Consider the following 25,239-nt stretch of genomic DNA (forward strand, 5'->3'; position numbering starts at 1 on the left):
GTTTGTATTTATTTAGACTTACATCTCTGCGTACAGTAGCAATATGTCCTTCTTTAACAAAATCAGCACCTTAGCTCAGTTTTCTAGGAAATGGAAATTATCTTGAGGAAGGAAGGGTGCCTGTTCTGGTTCATACAAAGGGGGCTGTGTGAGCACTGTCTACTCAGTGGCTCTGAGTGGAGACAACTTGAGAAGCTCTTGTTGGAACTCATTTTTTGATGTAGAAGAGGAAAGTGATGTATGGTAGGAGAACCATGTTAACTACAGGTTCTGAGAAAGATAGCCCCTGCTTTTGGCTCCTTCTCAGCCAACCTAATAATGAAAACATTAGAGTACTCAGCTTGCAGGGTAATGAGGGAAGAAGGGAAAGTGGAAGAATAAAGGGAGACAGTTGAAAAGGGTTGACAGCATCTGGAGCTGGCTTGAGAGTGACAGGAAGGGGGTCAAGAATGATTCAAGGTCAAAGATGCGGGAAGAAGCTTCCCCCCCCCCCCCCCCTACACAAATGGAGGTGTTGGTTCTCAGGGTAAATATGACTTTTGTTTTAGCCATGTTTAGTTTGAGATGGCTGGGGAAAGTTAGGAATTTTTGTTAGATAGTTTTTGAACAAACTTAGAGGAGAAGAATCAGTTTTGTCTGTTTTTAGTTGAAGTTATGAGATTATGGTAATGGTACTCAGTGCTAGCTTCTATAGTATTTTTATGTGACTACCCTCATTAGTCTTCACACCACCCTGTGAGATTGGCATTGTTATTTCTATTTGAGGTTAGAGAGACTTTGTTATTTGCCTGGCATCCAACAGTTTAAAAATGATAAAATGATAAAGCTGGAGGTAAAACTAGGGTCGGTCTGCCTCCAGAGCCCTCATCCTTAACTCCTGTTCCTCTCTGCTTCCTTGGCTGTCACTTGGGGGGTGATTAGGGAGTCTTTGGGAGCATCATACCTCAAGCAACTATGGTACTTGTTTTTCACAGCCTTTGTTTGACGTTCATTACTTCAAAGATTATTTGGTTAAACCTTTGTTGCAGCTGTAGGCATTTCTTGCTGTTGGAATCCTTTTGGAGATTCTGGTTTTCTTCTGAAAGATCTAAGGGGCTTTTACTTATCAACTGTTCAGGTTCTTTTTAAAACCAAATATCCTGCTGCCTCTTTTTTTCTCAGCAGCACATGTCCATGCCTTGACTTTGATTTTTTTTTTTTTTCCCCTTTTTGTATTTTGCCTGACCTTGTTGAGGAGGAGGGGAGATATACCTCAAGCCCTGCCTAGTCAGTTAAAACAATTTCACACTGGTAGATGATCTCATTTCAATTCTCTTTACTGTTTTGACCTAAGATGTGGCTTAATAATAAATAAATACTTAAAAAAGAGGCAGCGCCTGGGTGGTTCAGTTGTTTGAGCATCGGACCCTTGATTTTGGCTCTGGTCATGATCTCAGGGTTGTGAGATGGAGCCCCATGTTGGGCTCTGCTCTGTGTGGAGCCTAAGATTCTCTCTCCCTCTGCCTTTCCCCCTGCTTGCGCTCACTCCCTCTCTCTCTCCCAAATCTTTTTTTTTTTTTTTTTTTTTAAAGAATTGGCTTAATAATCCAGATATGTTAGCCATTGGGATTTACCCCTTAATACAGTAACATCATATCCATTGCTGGGAAATTTTTAATAAGTTCTCTGTTTGGTATGGCAAACATGAGTATGACTGGTATGTAAGCAAGTTACCTTATTTCAGGAGATTCCACAAATGTCAGTAAGGTTGGGTTTTTTTGCTTTTTTTTTTTTAAATTTTAACTCCATTGGTATCTAATTGGCCTTCTATATATAAGATTTATAATCTCATGGCAGGTGATATTATACTTTGTATAATTTCATAAGTATTCCATAATTCCATAAACTATGAAAATTCCATTCATCTAAAAAAAAAACCCTATGTAAGAGTATCTAAGCAGTACTTCTGTATGTGGCAGTAGTGAAAGGGCAGGAGAGGGGATATTACCAAAAATAGATATAATTTATTCTTCCCAAATATGAAATAAACATCATACAATCATCACATTTCGACAAATGACATGGATTGGAAGACGAGCAAAGTTATTTTAAGAGTGGGAAGTACATGGTGACAATTACATTTCCATCCGTTACAATGATCACGTAAAGTGATTTTGTACATTTAATCACAGATGGCCTTTTTTATTAATCACTTTAGGAACTTAGCTCAGAAAGCTAGGTAAAACCTTTAGAGACCCTCAGGTCAGCCTCCTGTCCTTTGGTGTGGAAGGTTAGAATTCATCTATAACAGAGGTTCTCAAACTTCTTCAATTTATGGCATATTGAATGTCTATGATTTTTTTTTTCCATTTTACCCCTCAATCAAAATAACAACAAAAGGAAAAACCCTAGCATTTTTGTTTTTAAGTAGTTAGCTATAGACACCTTAATAGTTGTTTGAAAAAATACACGTAAATTGAAAGGAAAAACTTTATTTTCCTTGCTCAAATACCCACAATTATTTACTAATGAGATGTGTATGCCTGATGGGCACTACAAAACTTCTCAGATCTTGGAGCAGGGTGACACACCACTGTACCCGCATTTTCTTTTCCACATTGAATGAGGTACTGTATTTACTTTTTGATCATAGCAACTGCCGAATACCCAGCTTCACAAAGATATGGCTTTGAAAGGAATGTGGTATGATCTAGTGTTGAAACTGCATACTAATTTCGGCCAGTAGTTCATGCAATGCCTGATAGATGTGAGTATTCTTGTGACTTTTTGTTTTTTGTTTTTTGAAAATTTAAAGTCTCTTGCAGTGTCCCTGTGAGTTTGCTGTGGTGTTCTGGGGCACCTTGGTGCATAACTTGGGAATCCAAAGATCAATAATCTTATACTAAGTAGATGATGGGAGAGAGACTAGAAATTACTTGCCTCCTACTGCTGTGTGATAACATAGGTAAATTGTCAGATACAATGCCTGGGTGCCCAGCCGATATAAATTATCTTTCCCTTGTCCTAGCAACAGCTTTTATAGCCATATTTCCCCCTCTTCATGGTCTGACTTATATTTACAGTCTAGTAATCTTTACTAAGCACAGCGTCATATAATTTATTGCCACTTGTTTGATTTTATTTGTAAGTGGGTGACATAGTTATTACCAAGTCACTGCTATGGAGCAGATGGCTTTATAAAAAACTTCATTTACATAAAACTTAAGAGGCAAAGAAGTATTGCTTAATAGAAGACTGTGTATATACTATTTTCCTGAGAGTTTAATCACACAACAGCCACATAAATAGTTGTGTGCAAGATACAAGTCTTGTAAGTTCACAGAGGTCATATAGTCCCTAACGTGGTATTTATTGTAACCTCTGTTAACTGAGTGATAGCTACCTTCACCATGGTATAGGGAAGCTATTTCAGAAGAGCATTTATGGGGCCATTTCAAAAAAATACCGTGCTTAATTTAGCAGCTTCATTTGTGGTTTAGAGGCAGTGATCATTCTGTAACATGACTGCACTCATCAGCTCTCATCATGCTCTCACATTTTAGTGACTTATCTTGACAACAGATTGGTTGTGGGTCTGATAAGAGTAGGGGCCCCTTCAATATCTAGACTTTATAAGGTGTGACGTTTCATGTGTATGTTGAAGAGACAATTTCTCATCTCTACCTATTAATAGTGAAGGCCTGAAAACAACTTTGAGACACTGCACTGATGGCTTCCAGTGACTCACACAGACATTTTTCAGAAGAATGTAGGGAAAATACCACATTTGTATGCAGTAGTGGGGGCATACAGCCAACTCCTACCTCGTGTGTGTGAAGACCTTGTGAGTACACTCTACCATGTCTTCACATACCCTGTTAGTTTTTAATCGGTTGCCTAAATATTAGAGCTTGTATGTTACATACAGATGGATGTCTACCCATAAATGTTTCTTTCAAATTATTGAAAATATCAAGTGTGGAGTTTTATTTTGCAAGGTGTCTAATGCAGGTTTGAGTTTCTTGAAAAGTAGAGGAATTTGAGATCATTTTAGTGAGTTACAAATGCCTGCTTGATATATAATCATGCTGAAAATGAATGAACATACAGAAGAAATAGAAATTTTATGGAGAAAGAACTGTTGAAAGATCTAAGGAGATTCCTGAAGAGATCAGGTTTCGACCAGTCAAGATACAGATCAAAGTAAGTCTTCATGTTTTCTGGTTACCTATTCTGGGAAAAGCCAAAGGAGCCAAATAAGACTTTTGATCTGCGTTCAAAACCCAGCTTCACCTGTTATTATTAGTTTGGCTTTGGACAAGTTATTTCACCTGTCTAACCACATGTACCTATGTAGAAAATGGGAGGAATACCTGTTTCATAGAATGATCCCAACAGTAAGATTAAGTAATAGCACAGAGGACCTCAGGGGACCTCATTTAGCCCTGATACATCCTACTGCCTGAGTTCACGGAGCCAACTCTCTCCTGTCCTTCAGAGCTCACACATGGCTCCATATCTGTCAAGCTTTCCCTGAGCTCTCCCATTTTAGTTAACTGTCATCTGCCATGCTCCCATAGCCATGAACACACCCCGATGACAGCACTTAGCAAATTGTACTAGAATGATTTGCTCCTGTCTCCTCCAGTGGGCGGTATGGTCCTTGAGGTGAGAGCACTGTTTTTCAGTGCCTTGCACTGAATTGAGTAAGTGCTCAGGAATGATAGGGAGTGAATGATCTGACTAGTGAATGACCGCTTACCTCTGCCAGCTCACCTGCAGGCTCTGTATTAATATGTCTGTGTGACTGTGCTCTGGACACCCTACCCTGTGCTCCTGAGTACTGTGTGAAAGAACTAGATGCTTGTATAATGCAGTTGTAGGAAATAATAATTACACTGAAAAGAAGTTCTCTAGGAAACTTTTCTGACCCCCGCGCGCCCCCCCCCTTCTAGGCAGAATAATCATTCTGTTGTTCGTGCCCTCAGAGAACAATGTACTCACTTCCATCCTCTCCATCATTCACTTGAACTCTCTTCTTGAGCTCCTATTGATTTGTGTTTGCTTTCCTGGTGGATAATAAGCTCCTTGAGGGTTGGCGTTGTGTCTAGTTCATCTTTGCCTTCTTAGGACTCAGAGGGTGTTTGTGGATGGCGTGAGTGTGTCAGATCATCTCAGACTGAAATGTTGACCTGTTAATTTTGTTAGGATGAAGAATATTCCCGTACTTAAAAAGGCTTAAAAAATTGATCTACACTGTATAGAATAGTTTAAAAGATGTTTTATGAGTGTTTCCTTATGGGAACATCTATAACATTTGGTTATTTATACTCACGTGTAGTATACAATCTATTGTGTGCACATTTTACTTGATACATTTTATGGAAGATATGTTTTCTGAAGTAGATGTATTTTATAGGAAATGTATTTTAAATACCAACAGAACTCCCAGTGCTATGAAGTATGTGAGTTGTTAAACGCAATAAAACATAATAAGCCAGGAATCTGTTGTTTCCTGTTGCTCTGCAGGGACTCTAGAGGTTGAAAGCTTTATTTTGGAAAAGTGATCTTTATGTTATTCAGGTAAACTGATGTGTTAAGTAACAGTGCAGTTGTAGAGATTCTTGTCTACCAGGCTTGGTGTGTAGGGTAGAAAAAACATGGTTCACTTAGAAGGCTACTGGGCATGGTGGGAAATATCATTTTCTCATGTTATTTTTTTCTCACATATTTATTTTTTCAAAGTTAGAATAGCTTTATTTTTCATACTTGTAGATGAAGGACATATCTATTTATAAAAGTAATTTCTACTTATGAAAAAAGTAGAAATAAGATGAAATCTCACTACCCAAAGCCATTACTGAATTTATTGTATATAGTTCCACACTTGTATACACGTATATATGCATGTGTTATATATATGTGTGTTCACATGCTCACACCCACCCATCCATATTTTACAAAATGAGGTACAACAGTTAATGAGTTTTTGTCTGCTTTAAACTTAATAATGTCAGTGATTTTATCAATTTTTCAAACTATGACATTCTTTTTAAAAAAGATGTATTCATTTTAGAGAGCGTGAACATGTGTAGGGGGTGGGGCAGAGAGAGAGAGAGGGAGAGAGAGAGAGAGAGAGAGAATCTCAAGCAGACTCCCCACTGAGCGTGGATCCAGACGCAGGGCTCTATCCCACGAACCTGAGATTATGACCTGAGCCTAAACCAAGAGTCGGAACCCAACCGACTGAGCCACCAAGGTGCCCCAAATTTCTAAAAATTTTTAATGAAGAAAATGTCTAAGATGTGGCATACAAAAGTGGTTCTGAGACTTTGGGTTTTATTCATGTGTGGGGAAAAGAGTACTGGATAGTTTTAGCAAGTGAGGGCAGTAATAAAATCACATAAGATGTCTCAATGTCTACTCTCACCTTCATTTCATAAAGGAGAGGGCTGATTGCAACACACAGATGTGAGAAGGGTATAATCTCAGAATGCCAGACACTCACTCAGAAAGTACCACCACAAGGGCTCAGAGGAGCAGCTCTGAGGAACCGCCGTGCTTCTACTTAGTTACTGTGCAGTACATACACATGTGATGTGGTGCAGGAGGCCAGATGATGGATCTTGGTCCAGGAGGAGAAAAGCCTCTGGATTTAGTGGGACCATGGGGTCCCTGTTGTCTTGCAGTGAGCACCTTCCTGCCTCATTCTCTCCCCTTCCTGCTGGACTGGCTTTCTCAGTTCTCCCATTTGCTCCTGCCCATTCAGGTTGCTGCTCCGCCTTCTTCTGTTGCTTTTCCTATTTGCTTCTCCTGTCTCTTCTCTGCTTTCTTTTCCCCCCCTTTCTCTGTTTTTCTGATTCTTATGGTTTTCCCTGCCGAGAAAAGTTGATCTTTTAAGACACGGTTTTCTTCTCTTATGTTGTCAGTGACGTAATCAAAGGCATTTATTAAGTTGTTTATTCAACACATCACGTGTCTTTCTAGGCAGCAGTGATGCAAAGACAGCCAGTGTCTCCCGCCAGGGGAGTTCTCAGTACAGTGGTGGTCACTTTGGGTCTTTAGCACTTTGGGGCAGTTGTCTTTGCTCGTCACTGTTCCTTGTGTCAAATATGATTCTCTGTGTACTGACTGAAGCCTTATTGTAGATTATAGATTTCTTTGGGTCAATGTGTTTTTTCTCTCCCCTTATATCTCTTGAGTGCAGAGCAGTGTCCTACACAGAGTAAATTTTTTTCCCTGTCTATTTCTGGGGACGGGCTTTTTGAGAACCTGATCATTGTTTGGAGTCAAACACTTTAGTCCCACATATGGCCTAAATTATGGTCTAAGTTGCAAATGTATCTGGTTTCCTCTCTAATATATAATAAAAAAACCAGTGGGTTATAGGTCTGAAAAGGTGTTCTAAACAGAATCTGACATTCCTATAGCCATCACTTTTTAGAGATTGGCATTGACTTATAGTCAGGGATATAATCTTTTCAAAAATAGGATCACAAGCACCATGTAGAAGATATCTTCCCCCACACTCCTCTATCCTTCATTCTAATATATTAGGCTTAGGTTATGATTAGATTTCTTGTGGTAGGAGATTTTGTGTTGAGGAATTAAAGGACTTTACTATAGTAAACATAGATTGTAGGGGGACTAATCTGAGTAACCAGCTTAAAGTTTTAAATAACTATTTTTTTTTAATTGACGAAGGTCAAACAATAAAAGTAGTACACTAAGTAAAGAGACTGTACCTGACATTTTAGATATCAAATTGTTAATATTGGCTGCTATACAATTAATTTGATGAATGAGGAAAATAGTGATCCCAATGATGTTGGAAGATGGATAGTTCTTGAGTGGGGATGAGATTGGGGCATCCTACATGCTTGTCTTTTTTCCAAAGGGTCCGTTCTTAAGGACTTCCTCACGTAAATTCTGAGTCTCTAAGTGGAGAGCTTTATCAATTGATTTTTTTAAATTTAAATTCAATAGCCAACGTATAGTACATCATTAGTTTTTGGTATAATGTTCAGTGATTGATTAGTTGCATGTAACACCCAGTGCTCATCACCTCACATGCCCTCCTTAATGCCCATCACCCAGTTACCCCATCCCCCCACCCATCCCCCCTTCTGCAACCCTCAGTTTGTTTCCTGGAGTCAAGAGTCTCATATGGTTTGTCTCCCTGATTTCTTCCCCTTCAGTTTTCCCTCCCTTCCCCTATTGTCCTCTGCACTATTCCTTATGTTCCATATATGAGTGAAACCATATGATAATTGTATTTCTCTGATTGACTTATTTCACTTAGCATAATCCCCTCCAGTTCCATCCATGTCGATTGGTTTCTTAACACTTGATTTATGTCCAGAATGTTCTGCCAAATGCAGGTTGCCTTACTTATACTTTACAGAAATGGCCCTGTGGTTCTGCAGGTCTCTGGCTTCCCGGATTGAATGTTATATGTCTGTGTTGTTCTGGTGGACTCAGTCTTGCATATCTATGGCCTTGGGGGGAGGTGTGTGGCACCCCCTCTAGTAGGGAGAGTCACTTTATACATGGAGTCCTAGGTGAAAATTGATCCCCACTGGAGCAGATGAATGACTTTTTTGGTCTCACCTCACTAAATACCCATTGATGCAACAACAGTTTCCTGGTCTCACTGCTAATTGCTTCATGGGTAAATTCCTATGAGCTTCATATACACAGTAACAGTAAAGCGTTTTGGTATTCCTGTGTGATTCATATTGACAAGATATAAAGTGTAACAGTTGTGCAGAAGTATGCAAAATCTATAATTGATTTTTGAGGAAGGAGGACACATGATCAAGGTGAGATTGCTAATAAAATGTAAATATAAGATAAAAGATTATTTTTATTATAAATCTTTCAAAAGTGTACAGAAATGAGTGAAGGAGCCAGTCACCTAAAATTTCCTCTTCTCTGTCATTGGAACATCTAAAAGCATAACGTGGTGGGTAGAATAGTAACTATGAAGCATAGGCTTCAGTTTGAATCCTTGCTCTCCACTTATTGGCTGTATGACGTCCGGCAAGAGTTGAACCTTTCCCTGCATCTGTTTCCTCCTCTGTGAAGTGGGGATAGTTTCCTCAAGGATTTTTGTGAGTGACAGTGTGTATATGTGTGTGTATATGCACATACTTATGCTTAGAATAGTGCCTGGCATATAGTAAGACCTGTATAAATGTTAGTTAATTATTCAAATTTTTGCATTACTTTTACACAGACAAGTGGTGTGAAGGAACACTTTTACAAGTACAGTATCAGTAGAATCCAAATGTTCATGGTGGTTTTCTTCACCTTTGAGTAAGTCAGGTTGACTTTAGTTCCCTTTTTTTTATCCTGTAGGACGAAAAAAGTCCAATGCCTCTGTGAGAAGTCTCTGAAGTCTTGAGGCTTATATTCTCCCAGTCATGGTGGCCCCCAGTTCCTGCTCCTGCTTCCCCAATTCTTTTCTTTTCTACATCTCAAACTGAGATAATTGGTCCCTTCCTCTTGGTTTCTCTTTGCTCTCCCAGCCCCTCACAGTAGGCACTTGGATTGGTGGTAGCAGACTTTATGGGAGGTTCGGGCCATGGAGGGGAGAGTGGCTTGAATCACTGGCAAATAATTTACAACACCTTTTATATTAAGCACAATATCTAATGGGCTAGAGGGCAAAGTTTACATATGATAAAGAAATTCTAAGTGTGTGGTGGACTAGCAGCTTCAGGCAACCAGGACACCAGAGATGGTTTATTTTCTCTTGCCATTGTGGGTACCTCTGTGGAGAAAATGAGAAGATACATTTGATAATTCAGTTAAATTGTGAGTGAATTGTTTGAAGCTTAAGATTTCTTTCAGCCACTGTTCCATAGTTTACAGGTAAAACACCATAGTATTTGACACCTGCTATTAAAATTATGATTTACTACGAAAGCATTTATTGTCTTTAATTTTTAATTATGTAGAAAGTAATAAAACCAGATTTTTACCCCTTTCCCCCCAATCTCTGTTCCCTCAACCCCACTTTTTTGTGGGTTGCCTGGCAAGATTTAGGAATAACTTTATTTTTCCAAACACTTAATTTCATCATAATGAAGTTTCTTGTGCAATGAGATTGTATCACTTTTTTTTCCTTTTTTAAGATTTATTGACAGAGACACAGCGAGAGAGGGAACACAAGCAGGGGGAGTGGGAGAGGGAGAAGCAGGCTTCCTGTGGAGCAGGGAGCCCGATGCGGGACTCGATCCCAGGACCCTGGGATCATGACCTGAGCCGAAGGCAGACGCTTAATGACTGAGCCACCCAGGTGCACTTGTATCACTTTTCTTATTAGATTTTGGCTCGTTTTAATTGGGATGTCTAAGAACCTCTACTGAAATTTTCTGCAGTTAAGAAAAATGTCTTATGATAGATTTTTTTTCCCTAACAAAAATTGGTGCCTTCTTAAATTTCTATTTTTTTATTACATTTTCTTGAGTACTGAAAATTGCATTTTAATCTAGTTTTTCAAATTCACTCTGTGCAGTGAGAACTGAGATTTTTTTTTTCCTTGAAGTTATCTGTGTGTGAAAATTTAAAGGAATAAGCATTTAATATGCCATTACTTGGAAGGTGGGCATTAGTGAATATTACAGCCTGAAATGCTAAGGAAAGTCCATTTATGGTTAATTATGGAAAATAATTTGACTATGAACATGCTTTTGAAGAAGGGCCTCGGCAGCCATTAGATTGTTGCAGCCCAAATCAGTATTCTGCATGCATCTTAACTGGCTTTGGTGCTACTTACCTTCACTTGTCAGGAGACTTTCTTTTATCACGATGAGCTGTTCTTGCATGGAGGCGGCTTTGACGTTCATCTCACATAGAAGCGCTGTGAATTGTCTAAGACTGATGAATCACAGACCTGTACCCCTGAAACAAATAATACATTATATGTTAAAAACAAACAAACAAAAAGAAGATAGTAGGAAGGGAAAAATGAAGGGGGGGTGGAAATCGGAGGGGGAGATGAACCATGAGAGACTATGGACTCTGAGAAACAAACTGAGGGTTCTAGAGGGGAAAGGGGTGGGAGGATGGGTTAGCCTGGTGATGGGTATTAAAGAGGGCACGTATTGAATGGAGCACTGGGTGATATACGCAAACAATAAATCATGGAACACTACATCAAAAACTAATGATGTTATATATGGTGATTAACATAACAAAATAAAATCTTGTGGGGATATTAATGATGGTAGCAGCCTACTTAGAGAAAAGTTGGATGTGATGAGTAAGAACAATGCCACATTTGGTGCATGATCTTTTAAAAATAGGTTCCAGGTAACCTTGCTCAAAAGAACACATGGATTCTGCAAAAGTAGATTACTTATAAGCAAACTCTTTTACCCTGTGATTTTTTTTTATTATAAAGTCGGAGATGAGTAGTCCTGGGAATATAATTTCCTAGACCTATAAAAGTCAGACTTTAAAAAGGAGGAAATATTTAACATTGGTCTAGCAAAGTATTAACAGAAAATCATTTAAAATATTTTTCTAGAAGCTTGATCACAAAATAAGTCCCAAAATGAAATTATGGTGTTAAACTGATAAGAACAGATACTACACTTGATCTTAGCCAAAAGGCCGAGAAGCGATGAAATTATGGTGTTAAAATAAAAATGTTTAGTGATACAATAACTGACTCTCTAGACCTCTGACTTATCTGAGTATTTTCTTTGTAGAATGACACTTGAGATTTCGTAACTTTGACTAAGTTTTTCATTTTTTTTTATTGCACTTCCTGGTTTTGGTTGAGCTATTTTAGTTGTTTCCATCTGGAATCATCTAGTTTTTTGTATTAGCCAACGTCTAGAGGCCAGATAGCACTTAGCTAATCCTAAACCCTATACAGGTAGGTGTCTGGGAAAGAGACAAAGCTAATATTGAAATACTAATGCTGGCATTTAAGATGGGTATAGGACAAAAAACAAACTGAAATTATGTGATGTAATGGAAGTGTTAGCTAATGCTATGATGGTAATAATTTTGTAATGGTGCATCAAATTATTATACATTTTAAACTTACACAATGTTATGTATCAACATATCTGAGTGAAGCTGGAGAAAAGTATTATTATTTTTTTAAAGATTTTATTTATTTGACAGACACAGCGAGAGAGGGAACACAAGCAGGGGGAGTGGGAGAGGGAGAAGCAGGCCTCCCGTGGAGCAGGGAGCCCGATGCGGGGCTCGATCCCAGGACCCTGGGATCATGATCTGAGCCGAAGGCAGACGCTTAACGACTGAGCCACCCAGGCGCCCGAAAAGAATTTATTCTTTAGTGGGTATAGGAATGGGGAAAATCTAGGCTAAGAAAAGGCTATCATTGTCTTCTTTGGACTTGAGAGTATGGAATATAACCTTAGCAAGCCTAATACTTGATTTGTAGAAATTCAGGGAGAAATATTTACTTACAAAATAATATCATAGAATTCCTATAATTTTAATGAATGCATATGAGTGGATTTATTACAGTCTTTATAGATATATAGTAGTTTATCCCCTTTTGATTTCATAAGTTAATTTTGACTTTTTTTCCTATATAAGTTATGTAACACTTTAAATATAGTCTAGATTCAGATAGTAAGATAAAGTTGGAAAGAAAGAAAAATCAGAGAAAGTTTACAGGCAAGTGAAGAGAATAGTAATGATCATCGCCTATCTACAGGCCCTTAAGGTTACGTGCTGATCCTTGAACTTCCTGAGAGAAGGGGTTTGTCCGTCTTGTCCTGTATCTTTGGCATCTATCCTGGTTACTCATCTTGTATCTTTGGAATCATCCTGTTTAACAAGGTGCCTAGCACTCACTAGGCACTCAGCCAGTGCTTAGTGAATGAAATGAATAATGGAACTTGAATTTCTCATAGATGATCTCACCTAATACAACAGACTTGTTAGGGAAATACGATTATTCCCATTCTAAAATGGAGAAACCATGACTCATGTGGGTTAAATGATTGCCTAATGATGACAATTCCAGCAACAATGGCATTCCATTATGACATATTAATCATATAAAATTAGGAATATGTTTTATTTCATTGGTATTCACTTGCCAATAAATAGCAGTAAGCCAGATTTAGTGAACAGTTTGTACTAAAATTATGCTTCACATGCATAATTTCACTAGACTGAGTACTATCCTATTGAAGAAGATAGAATTATCTACATTTTATAGTTTGGGGCTTAGAAGTCAAGTAAACTTATTAAGTTTACTTAGCCAGTGGGTGGGTGATTTAAGCGTAAGCATATGTGACCCCTGAATCCATTCTTAACTCCTATACTTCCTTAGAGCCACCCAATTCTTGATGGCAGAGTCAGGACTTGTATCCAGGTTCGTTGTTCCTGGTTATTCCCCTGTGTATCCAGTATGTATAGTATGTGTGTATGTATGTGTACATGTATACATGTTTGTGTATATATACTTATATATGTAGCACTTGCCTTGTGTTAGGCTATATTCAGGACATATAAAAATGAATAAATTCTGTTGCTATAAAATTTGGTGCATTTTTATAATGACATGATTAAAATGATAAAATGATCTGAGAAAGAATGACAAGCCTTATCCGGAGTTGTTAAGGAAAACTTAATAGAGAAGTGTAATTTAAGTTGGTGTTCTGAAGGATGAGGAATATTCTAAGGACAGGAAAAAGAAAGGAAGAATAACTAATCTATTACGCAAGAACTTTTTTTTTTTTTTAATGAAAGGGACACTACCAATAATTGCAGTAGGACAAAGGGCTTGAAGAGCATCCATGATAGGACAGCAGTCTTCCTACAGAAATGCCATTCTAGGCAGAGTAACTACATTTGTGAATTAGTTTAAAAATCATATAACACAGTATTGAATTGGTATTAGATAAACAAAATTAAAACCCCTCACAAAAACCTCCACATCTACCTTGTAGGACTACAGTGGCAATAGATAACTACTGCTGAAGAAATAGCCTATAATTATGTATCTAGCAACAAGAGAGTTTTAGAATGATCTAATACAGAGAATTCTAGAATGATCTAGTACAGTCTGTTCAAGAAATTTTATGACCTAAAAGTATATTCAGTCTTTGGAAAAATGGCTGAGATGGGTACAGATTTGGAGACTGCAGGAATAAAGGTATTAGATTTAGGGATTGCCTATCTTATTTTTCTTACTATCAAAGTACCAACAGCATTTTTCACAGAACTAGAACAAATAATACTAAGATTTGTATGGAATCATAAAGACCCCGAATATCTAAAGTAATCCTGAGAAAAACAAAGCTTGGAAGTATTATAATTCCAGATTTCAAGATAGGCTACAAAGCTGTAGTAATCAAACAGTATGGTACTGGCACAAAAATAGACACATAGATCAATGGAATAGAATAAACCCAGAAATAAACTGATGCTAATGTGGTCAATTAATCTGTGACAAGGCAAGAATGTACATTGGGGAAAAGACAGTCTCTTCAACAAATGGTGTTGGGGAAACTGGATACCTAAGTGCAAAAAAGTGAATCTATCACTTTCTTACACCATCTACAAAAATAAGTTCAAAATGGATTAAAGACCTAAATGGGAGACCTAAACCCATAAAAATCCTAGAAGAGAATATAGGCAGTAAGTCTGACATTGGCTGTGTAGCAGCATTTTTCTAGCTATGTCTCCTAAGCCAAGAGAAACAAGCAAAATTAAACTATTGGGATTACATCAAAATAAAAAGCTTCTGCACAGCAAAGGAAACCATCAACCTACTGAATGGGAGAGCAATGATATGTACAATAAGGGGTTATATCCAAAATATATAAAGAACTTATACAACCCTACATCAAAACCCCACAAATAATCCAATTAATAAATGAGCAGAGGACCGGACATTTTTCCAAAGAAGACCTACAGATGGCCAACAAACGTGAAAAAGATGCTCAACATTACTAATCATCAGGGAAATTCAAATCAAAACCACAATGAGATGTCACCTCACACCAGTCAGAATGGCTAGTATCAAAAAGACAAGAAACAGGGATGCCTGGTTGGCTCAGTCGGTTAAGACTTCAGCTCAGGTCATGATCCCTGGGTCCTGGGATTGACTCCCACACTGGGCTCCTAGCTCAGCGGGGAGCCTGCTTCTCCCTCTACCTGCCACTCCCCCTGCTTGTGCGCGCTGTCTCTTTGACAAAATCTTTTTTAAAAAAAAGACAAGAAACAAGTGTTGGTGAGGATATGGAAGAAAAAGGAACTCTCGTGCATTGTTGGGAATGTAAATTGGTGCAGCCACTGTGGAAAACAGTATGGAGGTTTATCAAAACATTAAAAATAGAAATATATCTAATAATTTCACTACTTGTTATTTATTCGAAGAAAAGGGAAACACTAATTTGAAAAGATACATGGACCCCTATGTTTATTTTAGTGTTATTTACAATAGCCAAGATATGGAAGTAAACTGTCCATTCATAGTTGAATGGATAAAGATGATTGGTGTATATATATATCTATATATCTATATATCTATCTATATATCTATATATCTATATAATGGAATATCATTCAGCCATAAAAATGAAATTTTGCCATTTGCAACAACATGGATCTAGAGGGTGTAATGCTAAGTGAAATAAGTCAGGCTGAGAAAGACAAATACTATATGATTTCACTCATGTAGACTCTAAAAACTAAAATAAAAAGCAGAATCAGACTTATAAATACAGAGAACAAACTGATGATTTCCAGAGGGGAGGGATGGACAAAATGGGTGGAGGGGATTGGGAGATACAGGCTTCCAGTTACGAAATGAATAAGTTACAGGATTAAAAGGTAGAGCATAGGGAATACAATCAATGAATATTGTAGTAGTGTTGTTTGGTGACAGATGGTAGCTACACTTGTGAACACAGCATAACAAATAGAGAAGTTGAATCACTGTGTTGTACTCGTGAGACAAATGTAACATTGTGTGTCAGCTACACTCAAAAATTTTTAAAAGGATGAAACATTTAATTCATTGGAAATAAGTTTACTGGGAAATTTGACTGAAAGGGAGGATTCAAGGTATCTAACTGGGAGTTAACAGAACTTGGGTTGATACATCCATTTATTTTTTAGAATTTTCTATTGCCACTAAAAACTTAATATATTGAGTTTGAGACAGGTGTGGTGACACTGTTGTGAGAAGTATTGGTGATTGGTTAGCAGGTTTTTTTATGTATATATATTTTAAACAGATTTTATTATTTATTTTAGACTGGGGGAACACAAGCGGTGGGCAGAGGGAAAGAGAGAATCATAAGCAGGCTCCCCGTACAATGCGGAGCCTGATGTGGAGCTCAGTCTCACAACCTTGAGATCCATGAGCTGAGCCAAAATCAAGAATTGGACACTTAACCAACTGAACCACCCAGGTGCCCCTGGTTATTAGGTTTTCTAAACAGAGTACAGATCTCCTGGTTATAAAGATGGCAGAGTTTATTGGAAGGCTAAGAAAAGGGTGGGGAGGGGTGGTGGAAACAAGGAGCATTTTCTATACTCAATTAGGATGTATTTCTACTTGGTTAAGTGTTCTACTTGGTTAATATTTTCAGAAGGAAATATTATATAGAAGTAGTGGTATTAACAAAAAAGTTGTGTGTATGCACATGTATATATAAACATATGGATAATATGTATGATACATATGATATGGGTCAGATATAAATCTGTTCTTTAGTTCAGATCTTGTATTAACAGTGTTTTAGTGCAGACCCAGTGTACTCCTATTTAATTTGGAAAAACTACAGCTTATTTTAATAAAATTTGTGAAATTGTGGACAGAGCTAAAACTTGGAGCATAAATCATAAAGAAGTCCCTCAGGTAGTAAAATCAAAAGTGAGAAGTATAATTTGCCTACAATTTGGGGTGATACTAAATTGGGAGGAGTGTGGGTACAGATAGAATAACAATTAGGTTAGAAATATGGGGAGAAAACAGAATGTAATTTGGCACAAAAGAACAATGTTTGATATATAGGAGAATAATTGTTCCAAAGTTATTCAGTCATTTCAAATTTGTTCAAAGTTATATAGAATGTATGTAATTATGTGTAGAAGAAGCCTACTGGAAGGCATTAGGAGATAAAATAAGGAATGCTCTCTTGTAGGTGAGGGAAGAAAGCAGGGAAGAAGGTAGGTTGTATGGTCTAGAGCTAAGTATTCTGATCTGAATGGAAATTGAAACATTTTGTTGTTACTGTTATTTTTAGCAAAGAGTTTTTTCCTCCAAAATGCATCTTTTTTTCTTTTTATTACTATTATTATTTATTTGTTTATTTTAATGCATCTTCTTTCTGAAGTTGAAATTACTTGAGGAAATGTGTTACTCTTCATTTTTAGTTGCTTTCCTTGGGGTAGACCCCAAGTTTGCTTAAGCTGGCAGGTGCCTGAAGTCTGGTCCTACTGCTGTTATAGAGCCTGCCATTGCCCCTCCCCCCCCCCCCTCCATGACCCCCTATGTTCAAGGATGTAGCATAGCTTGCCAGGGGGCAGTGCTGGCAGGGGGTGGATTTGGCTCTACATTGACCTTGGGTTATTTACTGTGTCTCCATTCCTTATGTGTAGAGTATAATAATAGTGTCTTCCTCATAGGGTTGTATGTAGTAACTGAGATACTTCATGGAAAGTGCTTAGTGTCATATGTGGGACATACACATTTATCACTTGCTATTGTTTGTAGAGTCTAAGCATTATTATGATGCATTGCCTTGTCCTCTCTGGGAAGTGAATCCTGAGTTCCATTTGGGATCTGGCCCCTGCCTAGCTTTCCAGCCATTCATCTCCTATGCTCTCTTCCCTGCACTGGCTATGCAGGCCACGTGAAATACTGCATTTCCTCCCCAAAGCTAGGCCTTTGCTTCTCACCAGGTCCCATTTATCATGACCTTTTGTTCATTCTTGGACACTCATTTCAGCCACTTCCTTGGTGGAGTGAATCTTAACCTACCCCCCTGCATCGGATGGTTGTTCTTCCTTTGGGCTCCCACTAAACCTGATGCTTGCCTCTCTACTTACTACACTGGAATCAAAATGCTCTCTGCTCCTTTGTATCTCTCCTCTCATCCCCTGGAGGGCAGGACCTTGGCCCCCAGCTCCCTTGCTTGGGGCAGTGTCTGCCCGGAAGGAGATAGAATGTCCTAGTTGTGAAAGGCGTGGACTTTGGACTTCGGAGGCAAGGTTTGAAACCTTGCTCCACCACTTACCAGCCATGTGACTTAAGGCCACGTATCTCACGTCTCTGTGCCTCAGTTGCCTCATCTGTAAATGGGAGTTATAGTAGTACCTACCCCATAGCATCAAGGGCAGATTAAATGAGGAGGGAGGGACTCAGGCTTTCGCCTCTGTTTTCTACTTCCCTTCTGGATCTCCTACTACTCAAAGCCTGCTCTGGCTGTACCACGGAGTGAGGTGGACATAGGGAGTTAAGCAGCAAAGGATGGAGAAGGTGGGGACTCCTCAGGGACATGTGAGGACCCCGGTGGCTGCTTTCTCAGGTGGCTATTTGTAGGGGAAGGAAGTACATGAGGCGGGGTTGCCTGCAGTCAGACCTCTTTTTTTTTTTTTTTTGTATACAGCTCTTTTCCTTTTAGATCAGACTCTAACACTAAGTTTCATTCTCATTATCTGGATTCATGGATTTGTAGGGCTCCTCTCTAAAAGCAACCCAGATTTGTGTCCATAAGCTCTTTCCTCATTTTGAATGTTGTCTCTAATGAAGAATCACCACAGCTCCTCTCCTTCTGTGGTAACAGGGTCACAGGATTCTAGTTTCTGCTTCACGGGGAATGGCTTTCTTGGCCGGTATGCTGTTCCAAGGATGCTCTTCCTTGGAAGGACAGTCCATTTCCCACCTAGAATAAGGGCACAGGAGACTCTGGTTTTCATCTGGCACGATTGCCTGAGCAGCGGGTAACCACCTTCACTGCCACTCTGCCTTCCACCTCTGCTGCTATTCCGCCCGGATTACTAGCACTGCTGCTGTTGCCAAACTGTTACTACCACGACTCCCATGCTATTCTGATTGTTACTCTCGCTGCCAAGGCTCAGCTGTTACTATGACTACTTCCATTCTACTCTGATTATGACTGTCACTGCTACTGTAGCTACATTGTTACTGTTGCCCCCACGATCAAAAGCCTGACTTTTAGCTACTGCATGGTCTCTTACCTCTTAATGGTCTGTGCAAAAAGAAATGCCTTTATTTTTTATTTATTATTTTTTGCATACCTGTAATAGGGAACCCTGCAAGCAAGTCTTCTCTAGAATGGAGACTGGGCCATTTTTAGTGTGCTTTGGGCTAGCTGTATTCCAGATAACAATATGGTTGAGTGTTAATTTTTCTCATTAAAGGCATTGACGTACAGTGCTTTCTTTAGCAGGTTAATGAACTTAGTAAAATAGATGTTTCAGGCTAATTTTGACCTCTGCACTTCCCAGGCATTCAGTTTTTCAGTCCAAAGACTAGAAACACATAAGGAGAATTGAATGCTGTTTGTTAACCTTTTCTGTGTCCAAGGGCTAATGCTGGGGTTGGTAGATAACCTTTGTAACTAAGGGTCGAAGTTGTTGCCAAGGGAGAGGGGTACAGTGCTCCCTCTTTTGAGGACAAGGGCTGATGAAAGTACCAAAGAGCCTGTGTGTATGATGGTGACAGCTGCCCAGGAATCCTGAAAATCTGTTAGCAGGCTACCATTGAATATACACCAGAGGCTGGCAACCCAGACTAGAAATGATGCTTAAGAACATAACTGCTTAATAATTTAAAATCTTTATTTATAATTATTAAGATCACCAAATTCTAAAGTTCTTGGGGGTACTTTAATAAAGAGTACCTATTGATACACTAACATATAAGTAAGAGGATATGACGACAATTTAATGTAAAATTTCCCCGTGAGTTCCTTGGCTACCAAGGAATGGTTGCTATTTATTTTTTTAAACATATAAACTGCATCATCAATTGTTCATTATTTATTAAAACCACTTGTCTGTTACAATAGCTGTATGGATACATAGGTGAAATAAATGTAGTCTCTACTTGCAAATGTTGATTTCATGTGGCCATAGTTGGGAGAATGGTCAAGATGGTTATTATCACAAGTGTGAGCCAGAGTGCTACCGAGTATATGGGATGCATGTGTTCTTACAATTAGGCCTACATTTTAGAGCTTGATCACTTTCATAAATTTACATATGACCCATAAAAGTTTTAATCATTGAAGAAAAAAAAAACCCTGCAACTTTAAATGTTATTAAATGACTATATTTATTAATTTTTTTTATCCTTTAAAAAATCCTTTGTAGCCTGGACAGCCATCAACATGCCTTTTAGTTTATTGAAAATGGAGGAGCACAAAATTGGAGCTAGGAAAACAACTCCCCTCCCTTTCTGGACTTCTTCCCTGTGTGTTTTTTAGGGTCTTCATTTATTTATAATAATAGGATCAATAAGAAAATTATTTGAAGCTACTGTGCAGTCTTGAACGGATGCTAAGTGCAGCATCATTATTTTATAATTTCAGAAGGCATCTACAGATATGATTTCTTTACAGAGCAGTGGTGATAGTGCCCCTTCTGTTGGGATCTGCTGAGTTACAAGGGAAAAGGACAGAGTCCCTATACAAATAAAAGTTATACTTTTTCTTTCCCTTTTGGTTTTTTTCCCCAAAAGATGTAGAATTTAGCTCTCTTAATTTTAAAAAGGCAGATGTAAAGAGAGAGAGAGAGAAGATATGGCCAAAGGGACAGAAATAGAAAACCCCAATAAGAGAGAAACTTGATTTATTGCTGTTTTTCTTCCATGTCTTCCTGCCTTCTAGTTCTGCAAAGGATGATTGATTCCTTTGGAAAGGGATAGAGGAGGAGTTAGGATGACAGGGGTACTAGGCAGAGCTTGACCAAGTCTAAGCTGAGGCTCGGCTAACAAAAGAAAACTCCTGTACCTTAAAGTTTGTAAATAGGCTTCATCGTGATCTCTTCCATGCCTTTCAAAACTGTCAATCAGCTCATTAACAGCCACTCATAATTCAAATTATGTTAAACTCTCAAATTCAGTCTCTCCTTCAAATGGGATAATGAGCGTTCCATCAAGAAATGAGACCCCAAGGGGCATCTGTGTGGCTCAGATGGTTAAGCATCTGCCTTCAGCTCAGATCTTGATCTCAGGGTCCTGGGATTGAGCCCTGAGTTGGCTCCACACACAGCGGGGAGTCTGCTTCTCCCTTTCCCTCTGACCCCCCATAAATAAATAAAATCTTAAAACAAAAAAAGAAATGAGACCCCGAGAACTTCTGTCTTCATCATGCAGCTTGACTGTTGGTGGTCCTTGTGAAAACTGCAGTAAGTCAGCAAGTGTAGGTGGCTGTGAAGCTATATTAGAAATCACCAGCCTTCCCACGAGATACCATTTCTCAGTTGGGATTGAAGTAGCTCGTTTCACAATAAACTGTGGAGGTTTTTTCCTGTTACGTAGCGTCAGTTAACACAACTGGTCCGTTTTTTGCTCACAATTTTAGAGAAGTCGATGCTCAGTTTTTTCAGATAAAAAAGAGAAACGATCCTGCTTGTGCCCATATCATTGAGAAAGTCAAAATAGCTCTAACGCACATAGAGAAAGAGGCAACCGTACACCTTGTAAAAGGAGTAGGGGGAAGAGAACGTCTCAGAGCTGAATAGTGAGCTTTCGCAGCCTGACCTTTAAACGTTTCCTTTCTGGATCATCACTGTTGCTAGCGTTGAAGGGTTGTGTAGGAGGTTGCACCTTGAAAAGCCTTGTCTGTTGTGGTAACTATCTGGTGATGAAACGGTATCTAATCTGGAGAGCTCTGGGTAATTTGGGGGTGTCTTAGACCTTGATGGTGCTAAAATTTCTTTGAAGGTTATCTGCATCTACTGAGTGCTTCTCCACCATTTTAATTCTTCCACTTGTAGTAAATAAGCAGGCTGCTCATGTGTTTCTGAAGGGGCAGAGAGGGTGAGTGTGGTGGCTGAAGACTGATGCCTTTGCTGTTAGAATATGTCACTCATTACTGGATATTGCCGAGATGCTGCCTAGACCCTCTCATTACTGGGTCTTTCCAGACGTGAAGACAAGAGCTAACTGTCTCCCATCTGTGGCTCCTTTTCACACACCCTGTCCCCCAGCTGCTAAGCTACCATTTCCAGTGAGTGCCTTTACTGTAGGTGCAGAGCCCACGACAGAGCTATGGATATAATTCCTGATTCTTCTCTCTCCTCTCTCTCCCCACCCACCCCACACATACTCATCAGTTACTGGGTATTTCCTTTCCATATTACTTCATAGAGTTTTTCAGTTCCTCCTCCTACTATCCTAGTCCAAATCACCCTAATCTTTTTTGTTGTTGTTTTCGGTCTCATGGTGTTTTTTATTTTTTTTTTAATTTTATATTTATTATGTTAGTCACCATACAGTATGTCATTAGTTTTTGATGTAGCGTTCCATGATTCAGATCACCATAATCTTTTTGTTAAATTAATATGGCAGCATCCTAACTGCCCTGTCTTGCCCACCTAACCCATATCATCTCCCTAATAAAGAGAAAAGAAAATGTTTAATCTGCACACTGCAAAAGGGAGCTAGTATAACACAGTAGTTAAGGATGTGGGCTCTGTAGCAAGAGTGTCTGGATTTGAATCATGACTCTCTTACTTTGGCAAATGCAGTTATATAACCTTGAATAAACTCAGTATGCATGAAAGAGAAAATGAAAACTTTCCTGATTTGAGTTGTCATGAGGGTTAAAGGACATAAACATGAGCACAGAGCTTGGTACATAGTACACATTCAAAAATTACTATAATAATACACATAAAATGCAAGCTGAGTGTTCTACCTTCCTATTTAAAACCCTTGAACCTTACCATGTCTTCTAGGAGAAAGCCCACATCCCTTTGGCATGCCTTGTAAACCCTGGCTTCCCTTTCCAGCTCCCCTTTCCAACCCCAGTGTCACTGCTGCCCTCCAGAAGGTTGTGTCCATTCGATACCGCTTCCATTGCCCCCAGCAGTCCATGCCTCATCTTGTGCTCATACACATGCTGTGCCGTTTACCCGGTACTTCCTTGTACCCCAAGTCTGGCGTCTTCCTTTCTTGTCCCTGAATGTCAGCCACTCTTCCTGTTTTTTCGTTGACTCTCACCTCCACTTCAGCTCTCATCTCATCTGTCACTTATTCCAGAAAGCTGTCTCTGATATTCCGGGACTCCCAAAGAACCTTGAATGCTTTCTTTATGGCAGTTGCCACATACTGTGTAATTGTGCATTTACTGGTCTGGATGCTCTGCCTGACCAGGATAACTCTTCTGAGGGCAGTTTGGGTCATACCGGCTTTCTAAAAATACATAGTTCTTGGCAGTTTCATTCCATTAACATGTGTTTAATAAATTAAAGCAGTACCCAATTGGAGGTATGTTTTATGAAGTTTTATGATGCCTAGCATATAATCTGCACCTCAGTAATATTTGTTAAATGAGAAACTGCTGTTTAGACTTTTGTATATCTTTAATTTTGGTAACTGTGTTGTGTGGATACATTTAATATTTAAAAAATCCTGAAACTATTTAAAACTCTGATTCTTAAAATTTGAATTCTAAATTCTAAAAAGTCCTGAAGTTACCTCATATAAATTAAATGCTTTAGCAGAGTTGTATAATTTTTGATCAAACACGAGGTTTGGTTATGAAATAATGAGATATATTTGTCCTTGTGTGTCGTAAACCATCTCTGAAGTCAGAATGTTTTATGCTACCACAGATGATACAAAGAACTATCCATGGCTACTAATCTAAAAGAATTTATAAACTGGGGAGAAAAAACTTATACTGAAATAATAATGTCAAAACACCAATCACATCTCTAAGCATAAAACAAGCTCGTGTGTTCATCAGTCATCTTCAATAAATTCAACTTTCCTTCATCTTAGCAGAGTAAGATAAGAGTTGGTTTATTAAGCATTCCACAAAGAAAATTGTAGAATTATCTGAGTGGTACATTAGAGATCATTTAGGCCAATCTTGTTTACATTAATTCTTTCTGTTGTGATAGATTGCTTAAGCAAAGGAAGGAGTTATTGGTCTGTTTGATAAAATTGGCTCAGGTAATCTGGGAGCAGCCTGGTGCTCAGACTTTTGTTTCTAAATACCATTTGCCATGTAAGTGGGAATGGACTTGCTTGGATAAATAGCTGATTCCAGAACTAGAGCAAAGAACATATGATGTGGATTTGGGATAACTGGATTTTTAAGAAAATGAAGAAAATGGCGTTCTGTTAAAAGGACACAGGAACCAGTTTGAAGGAACCCCAAAATGGCCAAATTTGGGACAATATGAACATCAAAAAAAAAAAATGATGGTGATTATTACACAAGTAAAAAGGGTGGGAGGGAGGGCAGTGAAAGCTCTTTTTGTAAGAATACCGGCTAATAATTATGGAAGGAATGATAGAATCAGAAAGATCACTCTTTTGTAGTCCCAAGTGGAATAATCAAAGCAAGGGTTATTAGTGGATGGTAAGTCATGGTAAAAAATTGAGAAATATGACATGGTACCAAATTATCACCCCTAGGATTTTTATTAATATAAAGGGGCATATGTACCTTTACAATAGATGTGGCAGTAAACATTCTAACCAAGCAATGAAGCTAGCCTCAATAATAATGGATTAACTTAACATTTTGTATCTTTAGATGTTATGAAATATGAATTTCATAGTATGAAGTATTTTTGCCAGAACTGTTTAATTTGCATTTAGACTTAGCTTTTGGTTCACTGGAAATACAAGTGATGGAGGAACAGGTTTAATGATACCATGAAAATAGTAAGACAAATGCAAAATGTGGGACCTTCTATAAGACAACTTGTCTGGACTCTTCAAAAAGTCAATGTTTTAAAAATGAAAGGTAGCGGAATTTCTCAAAAGATACTGCAAAAATGAAGCAACCAAATGCAATGGGTAAAATTTAATTGGATCCTAGACTGGGGAGGACATAGCATAAGGAAACATAGGGTGGGCAACTGAGGAAATTTGAATATGGAATAGATATTAGATAACATAGAATTATTAATTTTCTTAGGTGTGATATTGTTATTTGTATGTAGGAAAATATCTTCATTCCTAGGAGATGCATATTGAGCTATTTAGGAGTGAAGTGTTGTGATATCTGTAACTTGCTTCCAAATACTTCAGCAAAATAC

General features: G+C 38.5%; 1 protein-coding gene and 1 pseudogene across 1 annotated transcript in view; one reads left to right on the plus strand and one right to left on the minus strand.

Moving 5' to 3' along the window:
- Nucleotides 1-25,239, plus strand: part of VAV3 (vav guanine nucleotide exchange factor 3) — a 359,026-nt gene that overhangs the window by 58,383 nt on the left and 275,404 nt on the right. The gene's annotated exons all lie outside the window — the stretch shown is intronic.
- Nucleotides 11,502-11,613, minus strand: LOC123860754 (U2 spliceosomal RNA; annotated as a pseudogene).

Source organism: Mirounga angustirostris, unplaced genomic scaffold (genome assembly GCF_029215605.1).
Source record: "Mirounga angustirostris isolate CCGP_5_RB_7025 unplaced genomic scaffold, mMirAng1.0.hap1 SCAF_4, whole genome shotgun sequence".
Taxonomy (NCBI): domain Eukaryota; kingdom Metazoa; phylum Chordata; class Mammalia; order Carnivora; family Phocidae; genus Mirounga; species Mirounga angustirostris.